General features: G+C 43.4%; 1 protein-coding gene across 4 annotated transcripts in view; it reads right to left on the bottom strand.

Moving 5' to 3' along the window:
* TOX2 (TOX high mobility group box family member 2) overlaps positions 1 to 19848 on the bottom strand; it is a 163912-nt gene that overhangs the window by 97476 nt on the left and 46588 nt on the right. The window lies entirely within an intron of this gene.

Raw genomic sequence — 19848 nt, 5'->3', positions numbered from 1 at the left:
GAATGTTTTTATATTGGCATTTTCCTTCTTTTATTTTAATTTTCTTTTGTTCCTGGAGAACCTTTTTAAGAGTGGTTTTTACTTTGGGGTGTCAGTTCGAAAAAATAGACTTCCAAAGTTTTTCATGGACCCCATGCAATCGTTGCATCTGGAGATAAGCAAACGTGAACTTGATTGTCGGAGCAGGTACAGGTTAGGATGTAACTATAGATTAGAGACTTTATCTAAAGTCCGGCTGAACTCTCTAATCTATAGTTACATCCTAACCTGTACCTGCTCCAACAATGTGAGACCTACCAAATGTATGTGGCTGTTCAGCAGCAAAGGAAGAGTAATTACAGTATTTTTTCAGATTATAAGACGCACCTGACCATTAGACACACCTACGTTTTAAAGAAGGAAAATAGGAAAAAAATTTCACGCAAAAAATGTGGGGTATGTTATGGTGAGGTATCTACTGCTGACACTATTATGAGAGTAATGTCCCTAATTCTGTACTAATATCCTCCCCTTCCTGGTATATATATCCCCTGTGGCCCATCCTGGTATATATGAGACCCATCTTGGTGTATATGTCCTCTATTCTGGTATACATGTCCCCCATCCTGGTATATATGTGGTCCATCCTGGTATATACAGTATATTCCCCATCCTGATATAGATTTCCCTTATCCTGGGGCATCTTGTTATATATGTCACCCATCCTGGGCCCATCCTAGTATGTATGTCCCCCATCCTGGTGCATATGTTGCTCATCCTGGTATATATGATCCACATCCTGGTATATATGACCTACATCCTGGTATATATGTCACCAATCCTGGTATATTTGTCTCCCATACTGATATGCATGTTCCCCATCCTGGGCTCATCCCAGTATATATGTCCCCCATCCTGGTACTTTATATATGCGATCCATCCTGGTGTAAATGTTCCCCATCCTGGTGTAAATGTTCCCCATTTTGATGTATATGTTCCCCATCCTGGTATAACTGTCTGTGATCCTGGTATACATAATACCCATCCTGGGACCAATTTGGTATATATGACCCCCATCTTTGCATATTTGTCTCCCTTCCTGGTACGTAAGTACCCGATCCTGTTATTCATGTTCTTCATCCTGGGCTCATCCTGGTGTATAGGTCCTCCATCCTGGTATATATGATCTCCCTACTGGTATATATGTTCCCCATGCTGGTGTATATGCCTCCCATTATACCTCTTCTTTTAACACATAAAAAAAATAAACAATTATATTCACCTTCCCTCTACTCCTCTGGCACGTGGCGTCCTCTTCTGATGCCAGTGACTGTGGCATGGAAGCGATGGGCAGCGCTTGACATCACTGCCATGCCCCCACAGTTACACGCCTTCAGCTGACGGCTAATCCAAAATTAATATTCACTGCTTCCCACACTTATAATCCTGCCCATCTCTTGGAGCCGGCATCAGTGATAGAAAACATATTCACAGTTAGTTACCGTCATTGACCTCAAGAGATGGGTGGGATTATGAGCATAGGGAGCAGTGCATATTCATTTTCTTTAATAGTGGACACAAGTGATCCCCCCACTCCTGCCGCCTGCGACTTCCTGAAGCAGTGACCTTGCTACCCTGTGTTACGAGGGAACCGGCAGATTAGGACCAGGGGTATATATCCCAATTGCCAGTTGGGGCCCACCGTGCTCCAGATGGTAATGGAGCTGCTGGCACCCTGTGGGTTAGGCGGAGACTATAGAGCTGGATGGCTCTGAGATAACTCAAGGAACCGGTCACGTGTGTAGGGACACGTCAGACCGGACGACAACCCAGTTAGCGTTTCGGTGGAGCGGACGCTACTCCGACCACTTGTGTAACAACACGTCAGGCCGGATGGTAACCAGTTAGCGTTGACCGAGAAGACCGCTGCGACAGCGCCCTGTCGGCCACGTGTGTAAGACACGTCAGGCCGAGTGGTCCTCCGATTAGCGTTTCTGGCCACCACTCGACTGGCCACGTGTGTAAAGGACACGTCAGACCAGGTAGTCACACCAGTAGCATTTGACTGGGAAGCCGAGGAGGATAATTGAGTTCACACACCCAATCCAGGAACACCCTGTTAACTTCACAGGGGTTCTGGGGTGCGCTGTCCGTGCGCATAGAGGGCACAACCGGACAGGTGGCGCAGCAGGTACACTGTCCATGTGCGTAGAGGGCACTCTCGGACAGGTGACGCAACAGGTATTCTCTCCGTGTGCGTAGGAGGCACAACTGAACAGGTGACGCAGCAGCCGCAGCCAAGTTAACACCACTGGACTGCTTTAGCACAACAGGAACGGTAGCAAGGAAGCACGGCTCCTGACCCTCATGTGCTGAGCCACGAATCTTGGCGTGACAGGCACCGTTCACCTAGCCCTACCTACCGCTTCCAACAAGGCTTATGCCACCAAGAACTCTAAATGAAGACTGCGCACCTCCATGTTGTCTCCAGCCCCTTTTATAACCTGGGTCCGCCCCAAACCCAGGGTGGAATCACCAAGGTCCAATAGCAGAGTGCCATGTCATCAGTGACGTCACATGCGTCCTATCCGGAACCGCCACGTCATTGATGACCTCATGGCAGCCACGCCCCAAACACTTCACCAGTCATCGTCTGACGACCAATGGTGAGGTGCCAGATCATAGGGGCGGGCCTCTGCGAACCAGTCCGGAGTTGTCTCGTCATCAGGACACCTGACACCCTCTGCCCTATGAGGGCCTGTCACCTTACGGACATGCTCAGTGAGGTCCTTACTGGACCTAGCTTCTGATGCACTAAGTGCCTGAGCATGCTTAGTAGCCTGAGCAACAGGCTCAGAAAGCAGACTATCAGTTTGAGCATGCTCAGTAGGCACATCCCAGAACTTAGACACAGCACGAAGTCCAAGTACCTGTGCAAAGAGGCTGTTAGGGTTAATTGTGGGAGCATGCTCAGTAGCCTGAACTGAGGACTTAGTCTCAGACATAACACAATCAGGCTGAGCATGCTCACTAGGCAAACCACCGGGCTTAGACTCTGGCTGGGGTAAATCGGCGTACGCATGCGCACTAGCCGCCTCTCCACACTTAGACGTGGTGGAAGGAGCAGCCAACTGGACGACCCAAGGCACGGCCAAGAACGGCAGCCGGCGCCTGGGCGCAACAGGAACCGCAGCAGGCTGCTTGCGGCTATGGCGGCGCCGGTTCATAACACCCTGCTCCACAGCCACTGCTCCTAGTCCCCATGGTGAGTAAGGTATATTTGGACTATAAGACGCACACCCACACTCCTTCCAAATGTGTTGAAGAAAAAGTACGTTTTATAGTCTTAAAAATACAGTAGCTCTCTGCTATGACCAATGGAGAAGTAGCATAGCCTACTTGAACACCCATCATAATACTGGGATTTGCTTGTTATTGTGCTTGGAATAATCTCTGTGCTTTAATGACCTTTCCCAGTTCTGCTTATCCTGATCTTGACCCGACTTTTTTCTAACTAGGTCTTTTTCTGACTGTAAACCATCTTGAAATTGACCCTGGCCCATCTGACTTAGCTTTGGTCTGACCTTCTGGTATCATACCTCAGCTATTCCTCAGATCGTGATTTTGCCTTCTTTATTTCTCTCTGGTTTTGTCTCACCTTATATTGACCTGAATTAGCGTTAAGTATCCTTGCCTTAGACTTGCTTCTCCCACCAGCAGCTACTCTGTGGACGCAATCGAGAGGGCCCCGTTATAAGTCCAGATTCCTAATAGTTGTTAAAGAGTGAAGCCTGTGGTTCCTCTGGGACTTCCTAGACTGAGTAGCTAGTGCCAAGTCTTTCTGAGATAGCTTCTATGAACTGGTGATGACACTTTACAGATTTTACAGTACATTTTCCCTCAAATTAGGAATTTACAACAGTACTTAAAAGGAGCTCATTGCAAGACTGGCTTATTTATGGGGAATCAATGATATTAAAGGTGTTGTCCTATCAGCATAACCAATTTTTTCAAGGTTATGGCAAATGGATGTAATTTATATAAATCTGTTTAAACATTAATGTCCTATGTCTATGAAGGTCATATGTCCTAAGCTTTGAACTCTATAATAATACACTGGATTATTTCAAAACTTCCAGGATATTTTTTTTAACTACTAAATTGATGAACGAGGGACTGTGGGGGAGTCTTTATTCAAATATACTATTTTTTTCCTGTGTGTGTGCATTTTTAACTCTACACTTACAGGATTAGTAATGGGGGTGTCTGAAAGACGCCTCTCCATTACTAACCATTGAGCTTGATGGCAGCTGCCAAATCACAGCTGACATGAACCCCAAAAGTATTATCCCAATTGCCATCACACCAGGGCAATCGAGAAGAATAATCTAATGAGTGTGCCACTTCTGGGGCAGCTGCTACTTTTAAATTTAAATGGGTAAAGGGGTTGTACCATGAATGCATTGCTTCCTGATCACTGAGCACCCCCAAATCCCAAGAATGGAGCTCTGGAGTGTGGATAGATAATAATTTGGGAAGCTCGGAGCATCCTGATGTCCTTTTGAAGAGTATTGTTGACTATTTTGCTGGTAATTACCATGGGCTCATCACCATGTTTGTTGTCCATACTTAATTTTCAATATTATTGTAATTAGTCCTTAGATTATACAGCCTATTTTATATAAAGGTTTGGGCTCTGAAAGCCAGCCTGGACTCCATAGATGTCCCTGATGAATAGAAACTTTGTTAAAAAAAGATATTGTGATTCCTCTGGGGAATTCTTATAAGTGGCGGTCATATAACAAGATGATCCTACAAGGCTACGGTAATCTCTTGCATTCTTGATAACCCTAGACCAAACAGAATTGTGCCTAGAATTTACACTGCGGCAGTAAAAAAGAGGTCAAAGTAGATCTGTCGTCAGATATCACAATACAATCTGCATACACAATTAAATAGGTGTATTGGACCTGATGAGGCAGGTGAACTTACTTAGAAACCTTCGTTTAGTGTGACCCCAGCTTTAGTTTTGAATGGCTGTACAACCATATAACCCTGTTATTACTTAGATTATAATGAGCCTTTTATTGATTCCAGCACCTATAAAATGCTCTTTTTAATAGCAAATGTCCATATATATATATATATATATATATATATATATCTATATATATATATATCAGGGTTGACGCTGTGTCCTCCAACATGCACATCAGATATAATGAGCCCCATTCAATAGATAGTGCTCAATAGCTACCGTAGGTACTACAAATGGAGAAAGTGAAAGAATAGGCATGGCACTCACCAATAAACTTTTAAAGCTTTTAGTCAACTAAAAATACATAAATTCTACTGCCATTGAGAAGATAGACTTGCAAGACTCCCTGCTCACAAAACTTGGCACTTTGACCATTTCCCGTCCTATGTGGCTCTTGTATACGTGCCTGTTGATTTTCAAAGTAAGTACACCAGCTTCATCTAGTCAACGCGACAGCTTTAGTAATGTATGTAGTTTCTACTGTAAAATCTAGTGACAAATTTTGGAATGTCAATAACCATCCACTAAAATTTTAGTGTTATATATTTATACTCTTTGTTTCGTTCACAGTCACTGATGGTCAATGGTTTATTGACACTTGGATTTGTAATACTATTGAGAAATGATTGCTTATCCAAATCTGCCACAATATTATAGGACATCCGTAGGACACCAAAAATGTCTTAAACCTGTACACTCGAATCACATGCCTAATGGAGTGTGATGGGTATGTTCCCACCCCCAATCTAACATGTTTCATTAATAATAGTGGGGTATTCTTATGTGTTGTGTCCTCCCAGACCAGGTGCACCTGTTACCTCTGCACCCCAATAACTACATCCCTGATTGTATTGAATGATATCACATGTGAGCTCTACAAATGTATCTTGTATTTCATTTTGCAAGATCTGTGTTGGTAGTATGGCTCTGAATTAGTCTTTCAGGAGATAAAATATGTTGGGATGACCCTGTCCACTTTTTGTCTGGCCAAGCTTAACATATTGCAGCGCTTATGTCCAAAAGAAAGATTTAGACTATCAATAATAAGGCTTCTCCATCAGACTAGCTCATAAAAACAAATCAAAGAAGATATTGGAAAAGACTGACTATTTGCTAAAAAAAATTTTTTTAAGGACAAAGTACTCTGACCTTTCTTTAGACAGAAAGCCCCAAAAGATAATATTTCATGTTACCGTATCCTGGTAAATGTGACAATTTGTTCTCATTCCCCTCTGCATGGTCTATTCTTCTGTGTTGGTGGCCACTAGATGGTGCCTGCAGACTATCTGAGTGTATAACTAGATGTAGCTATCACTGATATTATGGCTTTAAGCAAATAAGGCCACACACAAGGCCAATGTGAAGAGTTTCTTATAATGGTCAATGCTACTCCTTATCCTTATCACACCAAAAAACCAACCAACCAGCCAGTCTAGACTTAAAGAGTTAACACTCACGTCCCCCTCCCTTATGTATTTGTAGAATTGTGATTCACGGATGGTATCGAGGTCTCTAGTCAAAGCCTAACTCCTCAAGAAGTAAAGCTTGCAGCAGGAATTGACTTACTTGTACCCATACCCCCACTCCTTGAGATTTCTGCAGTTAAACCCACAGTGTATTTTGGTCTTCTAATAAATGTTCCGTTATTGTTCATCAAGAGAAAGCGACATTTCCTGAGATTCAAACTCTTTGAGAATTGTTGGAAGGAAGCAGATTTGTCTGTTGTAAACACGGCAGCATTGTGTCTATAAGCTAGTCTCGCGCTCCGCTTTGGGCAAGTTGTGGGGGGCGTAGGGGGAGCGATCGGTTTGTAGATTGTGAGTTCTTTTTCATAGCCTTTTCTATTTCACTTGTTAAATTAATTTATGGGATGGACGAATGGATAGATGGATGGATAGACAGATCGACATGTAGATGTGATGGATAATAGATGTTGGAATATATATATATATATATATATATATATATATATATATATATATATAAAAGTAATTGAAGGCAGCACTCAGCATAAGATGGAAAAAAACGCCTTTTATTGGCCTATAGGATACAGCAACGTTTCAGTCACAAGTGACTTTACTGAGTGCTGTCTTCAATTAATTCTGAATATTGGAATCGGGTGAGATTGGTTGGAAGGACTTTGCACCAAAATGGTTAAGTGCTGCTCCAATTTTTGGATTCCTATATATATAGATAGATAGAAAGATAGATATGGATAATAGATACATAGATATGGATAAACGATAGATGTAGATAGATAGAGATAGATATAGATATACAGTATAAACGATAGATGTAGATAGATATATATAGATATCTATATATATAATTGCCTTATTCTGTCTGTCTGTCTGTCTATCTGTCTGTCTATCTGTCTGTCTGTCTGTCATGCTCCGAAATTGTGTCCTTACGGTGACACAAAGCTGATTGGCCGCTGGGCTCGCCATGGCCCCGCCCCCCCACACGGATTGGCCTCTCGCCCCGGCTCTCTGCAGGCCCCGCCCCCCTCACGCAATCCACGCTCGCTCTGGCCCAACTGACACGGAGCCCCGATTCCCAGGTGAGTACACACACACATCAGATCACACTCACTCTCACACACACACATCAGATTACACTCACTCTCACACTCACATCCACACATCACAACATGCTGGGATATCTCTTGCTTCTACACCGGCTCCGTCAGGATCCCGGCAGCGCCAGACATAACCTTGCGATGCTGGGATCTTCACGGAGGCCGTGAAAGCTGGTAACCATTATACACATCGGGTAACTAAGGTCCCTTAGTTACCCGATGTGTATCATAGTTAACAGTGTACAGCGGCTCACACTCACTCTCACACACACCTCACACACACATCACATCCACACATCAAGGTCCTGCAGCGCCGGAAAATACAGACACATAACAGCACACACACATAACAGCACACACATACACACACACAAATCAGATCACACTCACACACACACACACATCACATCGCATCCACATACTCACAACATCCTGGGATATCGCTTGCTTCTCGGCCTCGATACTGTGCTGTTGTGATCTTCCAGGACCTGCGGGAGGATCACATGGCCAGAAGCATGTGATATCCCCGGATGTTGTGAGTATAAGCGCGTATGTGCGATATCGTCAGTGTCTGTGTGTGTGAGTGGATGCGATCGGGTGTGTGTGAGTGTATGCGATCGGGTGTGTGTGAGTGGATGCCATCGGGTGTGTGTGAGTGGATGCCATCGGGTGTGTGTGAGTGGATGCGATCGGGTGTGTGTGAGTGGATGCGATCGGGTGTGTGTGAGTGGATGCGATCGGGTGTGTGTGAGTGGATGCGATCGGGTGTGTGAGTGTCGGCAGAGGAGCACGGCGTGCTGGAGGAGGCTGGGAGCAGAGAGGCTGATCATGGGGAAGGCTGGGAGGAGAGAGGCTGATGGTGGGGGAGGCTGGGACGAGGGAGGCTGATGCTGGTGGAGGCTGATGCTTGGGGAGGCTGGGAGCGGAAGGCTGATGCTGAGGGAGGCTGGGAGAGGGACGCTGGGAGGAAGGAGGCTGAGAGGAGAGAGGCTGATCCTGGGGAAGGCTGGGAAGGGGAGGCTGATGCTGGGGGAGGCTGGAAGGAGAGAGGCTGGAAGGAGAGAGGCTGATGCATGGGGAGGCTGATGCTGGGGGAGGCTGGAAGGAGAGAGGCTAATGCTGGTGGAGGCTGATGCTTGGGGAGGCTGATGCTGGGGGAGACTGGGAGGGGAAGGCTGATGCTGAGGGAGGCTGGGAGGAAGGAGGCTGGGAGGAGAGAGGCTGATCCTGGGGAAGACTGGGAACGGGAGGCTGATGCTGAGGGAGGCTGGAAGGAGAGAGGCTGATGCTGGGGGAGGCTGGAAGGAGAGAGGCTGATGCTGGTGGAGGCTGATGCTTGGGGAGGCTGATGCTGGGGGAGACTGGGAGCGGAAGGCTGATGCTGAGGGAGGCTGGGAGAGGGAGGCTGGGAGGAAGGAGGCTGGGAGGAGAGAGGCTGAACCTGGGGAAGGCTGGGAAGGGGAGGCTGATGCTGGGGGAGGCTGGAAGGAGAGAGGCTGATGCTGGTGGAGGCTGATGCATGGAGAGGCTGATGCTGGGGGAGACTGGGAGCAGAAGGCTGATGCTGAGGGAGGCTGGGAGGAAGGAGGCTGGGAGGAGAGAGGCTGATCCTGGGGAAGGCTGGGAAGGGGAGGCTGATGCTGAGGGAAGCTGGAAGGAGAGAGGCTGATGCTGGGGGAGGCTGGAAGGAGAGAGGCTGAGGCTGGGAGGAGAGAGGCTGATGCTGGGGAAGGCTGATGCTGAGGGAGGCTGGGAGGGGAAAGCTGATGCTGGGGAAGGCTGGGAGGACGGAGGCTGGGAGGAGAGAGGCTGATCCTGGGAAGGCTGGGAGAGGGAGGCTGATGCTGGAGGAGGCTGGAAGGAGAGAGGCTGATGCTGGCGGACGCTGATGCTGGGGAGGCTGGGAGAGGGAGGCTGATGCTGAGAGAGGCTGGGAGGAGGGAGGCTGGGAGAGGTAGGCTGAGAGAAGAGAGGCTGATGCACACACACACACACACACACACACACACACACACACACACGCGCGCGCGCGCGCACTGCACAACACACCACACACACACACACACACACACTGGGAACCACAAACAACTGCCCTACACAGACACCCACACATACAGACAACGCTGCACACACAGACAACGCTGCACACACAAACACCGCGGCACACACAAATATACGCACATACCGCACAACACACACATTGCTCAAAACATACCTCCCCCCAAAACACACCACACACACACAAACCGCGCAACACACACACAACACTACAGACACACAGCGCTCCACAAACAACGCAACACACGCAACACACATACAACACCGCTCTCACCCCCCGTCACACCCAGACAACACCCAGAACATGTACAGCGCCTACACAAACACTTGGTAACTACACACAACAACATCTCTCTCTATATATATATATATATAACAAAAATCATACATGAACTACACAATACGTAAATTCTAGAATACCCGATGCGTAGAATCGGGCCACCTTCTAGTACACTATATATATATATATATATATATATATATATATATATATCATAGATAGCTAGATATGGATAATAGATAGATTTAGATAGATGGATAAAGATATACACTATATATATAGATGGTAGATAGTTATGGATAATAGATAGATGTAGATAGATACAGCATATGTGGATATACACTATATATACAGATGATAGCTAGTTAGATAGATATGGATAATAGATAGATGTATATATATATATATATATATATTCTTATCTATGTATATATATATATATATATAGATAGATAGATAGATAAATAATAGATAGATGTACAGATAGATAGATAGATAGATAGATAGATAGATAGATAGATAGATAAAAATCCACAATTCCACCTGCTTTGGAGGTAGAAATGGACCTCCTAACCTTCTAGGCCCCTGTGCAGCTGCACTGGCTGCAGCGGCTGCACCATGATGTGTCCACCCCTGAGATAAATAGGTAAATAGGTGAATAGATAGATTATATAAATAGATAGATATTCTAGCCCTTATCAATAGGTAATCATACAGATAAAAGAGTTTCCAAGTAAATAGAGTATAGCTATAGATTAAGATTTAATTTTACTCGGGTATATTATTAACAAACAAAAACATAATGTTGGCCTTGTAGCGGCTTTTTGAAGCCAATGTCATAGTCTGCCTTTGTGACAATGGAAGATGAGATGCAAGAAGATGGAGCTGTAGGTGGAGAGTGGCACTGTCATGGTGGGAATGGGCCACTGTACCCGGCAATTGATGTAAGTGGTGTGATTCCTCTTATTTTAGCTTTCACTGGCTGTCATATTTTAAAAGTAACATGATAACCTCCTCCATCGAATTACTAATGTCAGGCACAGGGTTAGTAATTTATACTAATATTAATAGTAATTTGGTACCTCCATGTGGCTCTTATTAGCTACAGTAATGTAAGACACATGTGAGGTGCACGCTGTTGTCCGGCTTCTGTAGCATAAATAAAAAAAAAGTTGCAAATGCTCAAAAAAATAACAAAAAAAACCCAACTACTGAATACTCACCTCTTCAGTCGCCTGCACTTGGTTCTCCCAAGAAGCCAAATAGTTATTTTTTTTGTGCAGAAAATGTTACATTTTATTTATTTACTGGAGAGGCCCTTTATTTTATTATGCCTCTCGAAACCCAATAGTAGCCATATAGCTACTAAGTAACTCACATAATCATTTGCTCTTCCCATCAGCCACATATTCTTACTATTGTGAAGTACCTGGGGTTACATATTAATATAATGTGAGGTCTATGGCGTGAATAATGCACTAACAACATGCACCGCCCATAAGGAACCTTACGCACAGGTCCATCATAATTCATCTTTGTTGCTATGTATTGGGTAGCCGGCAGATGTGGCAAGGTCTTGGTATCTCAATAACAATTCAGCAGTAATTTTGACCTATGAAATGTATTAGTTCGATTCTTCACACATTAAGAAACCATTTCTTGCTTTATATGGGAAATAAGACTTTTTACATACTGGTCTCTTATAAGGTGGGTCCATGTCTTGTACAAGCTTCTTGGTTGGTCATATTATTGATGTTGGTATTATCAACGGTTGTCCAGTCTTAGAAAAAAACACTGGTCTGAGGTTACTCTATGTAACTGACGACCGTGCACATTGCACACTGTCATGATTCAGCAATATCAAAATTCTCCTGTATTTCCTGTGCAGGTTGGCAATCACATAAACACATGTATACAATTTGACTCATCTCCGCTAGCACATTGAGAAATGGAGGAGAGGTAGTCACATGTGAGCAGAAGTATGCAAATTTCATATATACAATATCATGACTGCCCACCTGCACAGGGAATACAGGGAAATTGTGACAGTGTGCACATCACACCCTGTCACGATTAAGCAGTCTGTAGTCACAAAGACTGAAAAATCCCTGTAAGGTGAAACAGTGATAAATATACAATAGAATTTTTTTTTCCTAAAGCTATTATTATATGGGTTTTCAATTAGAAATTCTGTAAATCACATATTAGACCGTCTTGGTGTATACAATGTGGGTGTAAGAATAAAACAGGTAATAGAACAGGTCAATTAGCAAAGTAAATATTCAAGATAGCATGAGAAATGTATGTGGGGTAAAGTCTTATAATGACTTAGAAATGATTTTATAAGATACTTTTGATAAGGAAAAATATTAATAACTATAGCAATATTTCTTTGTGTAGAACCAGGGGGCACAGACTGCTCTTAGGCCCCATACACACGTCAATAAACGAATGTGTGTTCCGTGTGCTGTCCCTGTGCTATTTATGTGACTTCCAGATTGTACACGGACAGCATGAACTTGTATACTTACCTGTCTCCGGTGCTGCTGTCACACTTGCTTCCGGGTCTGCAGTCAGTGCAGGGAATATTCTTGAGCATAATAGGCGGGCCCGGAAGCAAGTGTGACATCAGCGCCAGAGATAGGTAAGTATAAAAATCCATTTATTTCTTAGTGACATGTATTTCCTCCGGTATGGGTCACTCTGATGTCACACAGATCACATCAATGAGTGGTCCGTGTAACATCTGTGATGCCGGCAGAAAACGGACATGTCGCCGTGTGGAGCACACGGACACACGGTCCATGCTAAAACACAGGCCTAGTGATTTTAGTGGGTTTACATGTGTCCATGTCTATGGTACGTGTAAAAACGGACACCACATGTATCGGAGACACGGATGTGTGAAGGAGACTTTATGGTTATTTGGGCACTAACCCAATTCCTGGGGGTGCTTGCGCTTTTATTCTCAGTAACAGCAATCACAAAACTTTAGTTCAGGGCATTCAAGAGCACACTTATTAATGCAACCCAAATGTATCATGGCTCCGGGAGTTTTGTAAGGAGAGCATTGTCAATCTTGATTATTATGGCTGTGCACACAGTGCCTTTTTATCGTGCTTTTTTATGCTTTTTTGACTGCAGTTTTGTCACAAAACTGTAAGCAAATCCTTATGCCATCAAAGTCAATGAGCATCCTGAAGTGCTGTACACACGTTGCTTATTTTTTCTTGCAGATTTGGTGCAGAAGATGATGTACAGCATTTCAGTTCTTTCAACTTTTTTACTGCGTTTTTTCCACCCATTGAATTCAATTAAATAACACTGCAAAAATGTGTCGAAACGCCGAAAAACGCATCAAAAGCACTGCAAAACTTTTGAGCTGTATTTTTCCTGCCAAGAGAAATTGCGGAGAAATATATACAACCAAATACTCAACGAGTGCGCATACCCTAAAGCTGTGTGCATTTTATTCACTTTTTTATGAGTTTTTAGTGCAGTTTTATCACAAAACTGCAAGCAAATTCTGATGCCAGAAAAGTCAATGAGAATCCTGAAGTGTAGTGCACAGTCAGGATTTTCTCCTTGCAGATTTAGTACAGAATGTCAATTCTTTCAGTGTTTTTACCTGTGTTTTTCACCACTGAAAGCAATGAAAATGCAAGCAAAAAAACGAGCTAACAACAAGGCAAAAATGTGCATTTTTGCACTGCGTTTTTACTGCCAAGAGATGCAGAAATGGTGCAGAAACCAAATACCCAATGAGCTCACATAGCCTAAAGGGCGCTTTACACGCTGCGACATTGCTAGCGATGTCGCTAGCAATCGCACCCGCCCTGTCGTTTGTGCGTCACGGGCAAATCGCTGCCCGTGGCAGACAAAATCGGTAATGCGTGTCACACGAACTTACCTGCCTAATGACGTCGCTGTGGGCAGCAAACAACCTCTTTTCTAAGGGGGGCGGTTCGTGCGGCGTCAAAACGACGTCACACAGCAGGCAACCAATAGAAACGGAGGGGCGAAGAGCAGCCGCATGAAGGTCACTCCCACCTCGTTGCTGGAGGACGCAGGAACGCTGTTGTTCGTCGTTCCCGGGGTGTCACATGTAGCGATGTGTGCTGCCTCAGGAACGATGAACAACCTGCGTCCCAGAAGATCAACGACATTTTGAAAATGAACGACGTGTCAACGATCAACGATGTGGGGAGTATTTTGGATTGTAAGCGGTCGCTCATACGTGTTACACGCAATGACGTCACTAACAAGGCCGGATGTGTGTCACGAATTCCATGACCCCAGCGACATCTCGTTAGCGATGTCGTTGTGTGTAAAGCGGCCTTTATTGTGCTGATAAAGGTACACTAACTAATTAGTAATGGAGGAAAAGCATAAGACTCTACATTATTACATGGTTTTATATGTTAGGTTTATATGGACTTGGGTATGGAACTGACAAGAACAAAATTCCTGTCTCGTATCGGGGAGGAAGGGGTGCGGGACAAGGTGGCAAGGGAACACAACAAGATGCAGAATGTAGGGTAACAGACACAATACAGAAGTCTATAGTAATACACAAAACACTACAAAGAATATACAGACTAGGAGGTGAGCAGGGGCCTACAGGGAAACGCCACAAAAAGTGTTTTCCAGCAACCACTTGTAGGGCAAATTGCTCTGTGCATATTTTTGCTAATGTCAGAAATACAGAAGTGGCCATTACTAATGAAGTTGTGTAGTTCTAGTGGAGTTAGTTAAGAGTAAATAGGCATTTAACTCTATAAAACGATGGCCGCACCTTTGGTCCTTAGTGGGAACACTGTATGAAACCATTAAAGCTTTGTCATCAGGAATCCTCCAATGGCTGAGAGCCCAGAGTGACACAATTATTTGCACACTCCATTCATCCTTTAACTCTTCAGAAAAGGCCCCTCTTTGTGCGGCCCAAACAATAGCAGGCTTCCGTATACAATCCCAGTCACACACAAATTATATCCCCCTGTGTCCCCCCCACTCTGCTCTGTAAGGGGGTCAATAGGTCACTGCTCAATGACTGCATGTCATCTTTCATTACCGCCGGCGTCTGCTTGGAACGGAAAATCTCACTCTACGTTGCAGTCACCATGATTTGATTTAAATAGGTAAAATTACATAATTTGTGTTTCTCCTTCAGGCACAGACAGCCCTAAAAGCTGCCATAATGTACACTGAGAAAGGGGGAGCTGTCTCCGTGACTTATCTGAATGGGAAAAACAAGACATGTCCCTGCAATTGAGCTGGTGTTAAGACGAGGGTAGAAGGTTTAAAGTGACACTAACCATATTTTATGTCTCTCATTTTAATACTGCAATAAATTCGACAAATTACATAATCAATACAGTGATAGTAATGATGGCGTTCAGAGCTATAGGTTCTAACTGTAAATACAATGAATTGTTTACCAAGATGGCGGCTCTTGTATGTACCTGCCCCAGATTAGGTTACCTAGACTGTGAAAACATATCTATATGTCACAACTTATTAAGCTATACTGTCACATTATTTTGGAAAATCCAGGCTGCACTTTTTCATTTTTACTCCAGTCGTCAAAAATCATTAACATAATCCACAAAATTAGGGGTTTGTACAGCATTACTAACCAGCACCACACTTGTCCATGGCTGCAGCTGAGCTGTATTATCCCCTTCCTGCTCCATAGCATATATATATTTAGTGAAACCAAAGGGGGAAAAACCCTGTTAAAAATTAACTTTTAATAGATTAGGTTAAAAGGCCCAAGACAAACAATACATATAGAGTATAAAATATAAAGCAGAACAAGGTACCACAATAGGTCAGGGGGGCAATGATTGTCACATATAGAATCTCACAGATATAGCATGTAATACACTCATGCTAGGTAGGTGATCCTCTTGGCACACAGCTGTCTCTTTTTTTCGTGGGTCCTCTGATTTGGGACTCTTGGTCATCATCTCTGCTCCCCCGATGAACCCTGGCGTATTGAATACCAGGGAGAAACGCTTAGGGACGCTTCTGTTGGATAACCAGATAAGTATTTTACCTTTGGTGTGTCATTTCTGGACAGGGTCACTGTTAGGGTTGGCCTAGGGCATCCCGACGGTGAATGGGGGCGCCCAAAACATTTATGGTGTCACACCCTCCATTGCTAGGTAGGGATTTCTAGGGCTTAATAGGGTCATCTGCCCTGAATTTTTGTATTTATTGACTGGAAGGGATTATTCCCTGCTTCACCTACCTAGCATGAGTGTATTACATACTATATCTGTGAGATCCTATATGTGACTATCATTGCCCCCCTGACCTATTGTGGTACCTTGTTCTGCTTTATATTTTATACTCTGTATGTATTGTTTGTCTTGGGCCTTTTAAACTAATCTATTAAAAGTTAATTTTTAACAGGGTTTTTCCCCTTTGGTTTCACTGATTATATACCCTGTGGTATCCCCTGCTTTGGCTTTGGTTTTTGTCATATATATATTTACCATGCAGTGGGTTGGAGTGTATAGAGCAGGCTCAGGAGCTGAGCCTGCTCCACACAGGGCTGATGTGTTATAGCCACTGTCAGTCAATGACTGGCCTTTACGGGGGGAGGGGGGAGATTATTTCTATTAAATGTGGAAGTAAATCAAAAGGAAAAAAAACAACGCAGAGTTTCATTTTTTTAACTCATTCAGATTTTTTTCCCTATTTTCTAGTAAACTATGTAGAAATGTTTTTCTAGTAAACTATGTGGAAATGTGAATGATGTAATTCAGAACTTCAACTTATCTTATAAAGAAACAATTCCTTGTATGGCTATTTTTGATGAAAAGGTAAAATACAACATGGTTTTTGGAAGAAATGGAGGGAAAAAATGAAAATACAAATCTGAAAATTGGCTTCATCACTAAAAGGGATTTTCCAGACTGAAGAGAATAGTCTGCATTCAGTCTATGTGATTGCGGACTTCAAAATTGTGACAGTGCGCAATGCACATACTGCCACTATGCACCTCAGGTTAGAAAAATCCAGCAACAAAATCCAGAAGTATGGTATAAAAAATACAAAAACCTTTATTGTGATATAGTTAAAAAGTCCATCATGTAAAAATAATGCCCATAATAACGGCAGAGGATGCGTTTCGGATGTTTGCGTCCTTACTCTAGCGCTAGCATCCTAAACGCTTCCTTTGCCGTTATTATGGACATTATTTTCACATGATGGACTTTTTAACTATGCCACAATAAAAGATTTTGTATTTTTTATACCATACTTCTGGACTTTGTTGCTGATTTTTCTAACCTGGGATTAAAGCATTGCCAACTTTTTTGTCCTTGCACAGTCTGGTTGGTTGGTCTCCTGAATTATGTGAGCTGAATACACTCCTTTATTTTTCTTTGTGCTATTATGCACCTGTATTCGGAGCGAGAGTGGGTGGACTGGTCACATGGCCGCATGTATATAATCTGCATACTTGTAATAACGGGATGATTAGATTCTTATACATTTCTTTCATTGACCATTGAAGTAAGCGACTGTGACGCTACTCAACGCGTGACCGCCTACATGTGGATAAGGCCTGTTTCACACGCCAGTAAAAAACACAGACGTTCTTTACTGACGTGTAAAAAACGCCTATGTCCCTCCGTGTGCCGTGATACACGGCACATGGTGATTGTCCATGTGCAATCAGTGATCTGTGATTGCACATGAAGATAACCTGCTTGTCACGTTCCTGCTCTCCATGGTGCTGAACTGCTCAGCTCTGCAGCATCCATCCACCGCTCTCTGCAGCTACTTCCGGGTCAGCTGTGGCTGCATTCATGAATATGCAAGAGTCGGCCAGGAAGCTGCAGAGAGCAGAGGCTGCACAGAGCATCGTTGGAAAGGTGAGTTGAAAATGTTTTTTATTTTATATGTACGTTTTTTTCTGGTACGTGTTTCACGGATCACACACGGATCACACCATAATGTGGTCTGTGGGACATCAGTGATGCCAGAAAAAAACGGACATGTCTCCATGCGGCAATCACGGATGTGCATATACGCCGCACAGAGACACGGTCAGTGAAAAATCACTGATGTGTGCGCAGACCCATTGATTTTAATGGGTCTGCGTATATCAGTGATTCTGGTACGTATATAAAAAAAGCACAAACGTACCAGAATCACTGATGTGTGAAACAGGCCTAAGACACATACAGTAGAGTGACTTGCAGAGCTATCTTTTCAGAGGAAAACTCTCGAAAAAGGGGACCTGTCAACAAGGAAAAAGTGACCAGTTTTAGCTCTTATTTTATTCTCACTGCTCTCCTTAGTATGTTGCTTTTTTGTTTTCACATCTGCCATAGGGATTTAGAGATATGGCCCTTTTTATTTATTGCTACTTTTTACGATGTAACTAGATAATAATACAGAGAAGCCTAAAGACATGCTACCAGAGCCACATATCATTGTAAAGATTATAAAATTTAGCTCTAAATAAAAACGTACGGCACAATGTTAAAAATACAAAAACAACATTCTTATGGGAGCACCAAGAATAAAATAAGAGCTAAAGCCGGTCACTTTTTACCTGCTGACAGGTCCTCTTTAAGGGGTATAATTGAATGGGAATGAACTGCAATAACCTACACCGCCCGGAGTGGCACTATTTTTGGAGTTAAGTTGCAATGTTTTCTAATTCTTTACAATCTCTTTATCGAATGGATTGTATTAAAACCCAGGATACTAATTGGAGTCTCGAAACATAAATTACAACCGGGTATGACAATTTTTTCACATAGTTTCATAAATAGAAGTGATATAACTATTTGTTTTGTCCTCCATATAAGTCTGCTCATTAGGAGAATTATATTTGGACCAGTGGCTTCTGCATACACAATGTCAAAGATGTTACCTTGGCTATACACTGGAGATCAAAATTAGAGAGAAATGTATGATCACTTGCTCTTTTCAGAAATAATGCAATCTACACTGATCAACATTTGAAGGTGCTTTTTTTTTTGTAAGGAGTACATCATACCTCTAGAACAGTGGTTTACAAAAGACCCAAAGTTTATCAACATAAAACTTTTATTTTGCCCAAAATGTGATGATCATAATTAGAGAACAACAATGACTGTAGCACAGAGAAAGATTATAACTACATTTTGTGAAGGTAACCAATTAGTAGGAAGTGTATCGAACTTTGCTTGGAATGACTTCAGCACATCTGCGGCCACAAGACATCACTAGTCTCTCACATTGCTCTGGTGGGATTCTGGGCCACTCTTCTTCCAGTCTCTTCCACAGTTCTTTGACTGTTCTGGGTTTCTTGGACATAACTTTGTCACCAAGGATTTTCCAGGGGTTTTCTTTTGGGTTTAGATCAGGACTCTGGGCTGGCCATTTCATTGTTTCAATGTTTTCTGTTTTAAGGAACTGCTTTACCTCTTTTGCTGAGTGACAGGGGACATTGTACTGCATGAAAATTGTTGCCTGATTGAGTGATGAATGCAAGTAAGGAACCACATGTTGTTGAAGGAGGTTCTTATGCAAACTTGCATTTACTCTGCCATGTAGCTGTATGAGAGGTCCAACTCCTGCTGCAGAAAACACTACCCAAACCATGACCCTTCCTCCACAGTCTTTCACTGACTTCTTAACAGACTTTGGGTTCAGTCTTTCCCCAGTTTGTCGATGAACATAATGTTTCCCATCAGACCCAAATAAATTAAACTTGCTTTCATCACGAAAATGAACTGTGGACCACTTCTCTTCTGTCCACACAACATGCTCCTCACCAAAGGTGAGTCTAGCCTTTTGATTCTTTCTGCTAATGAGAGTTTTGGTCACTGCAGAGTGAGATTTCAGTCCAAATGCTGTTAAATGTTGTGACACTGTATGATGAGACTGATACTTACCCTGTTGAGTGCT

The sequence above is a fragment of the Anomaloglossus baeobatrachus genome, chromosome 5 (genome assembly GCF_048569485.1).
Source record: "Anomaloglossus baeobatrachus isolate aAnoBae1 chromosome 5, aAnoBae1.hap1, whole genome shotgun sequence".
Taxonomy (NCBI): Eukaryota; Metazoa; Chordata; class Amphibia; order Anura; family Aromobatidae; genus Anomaloglossus; species Anomaloglossus baeobatrachus.
This window is presented reverse-complemented; position numbering and strand designations above follow the sequence as displayed.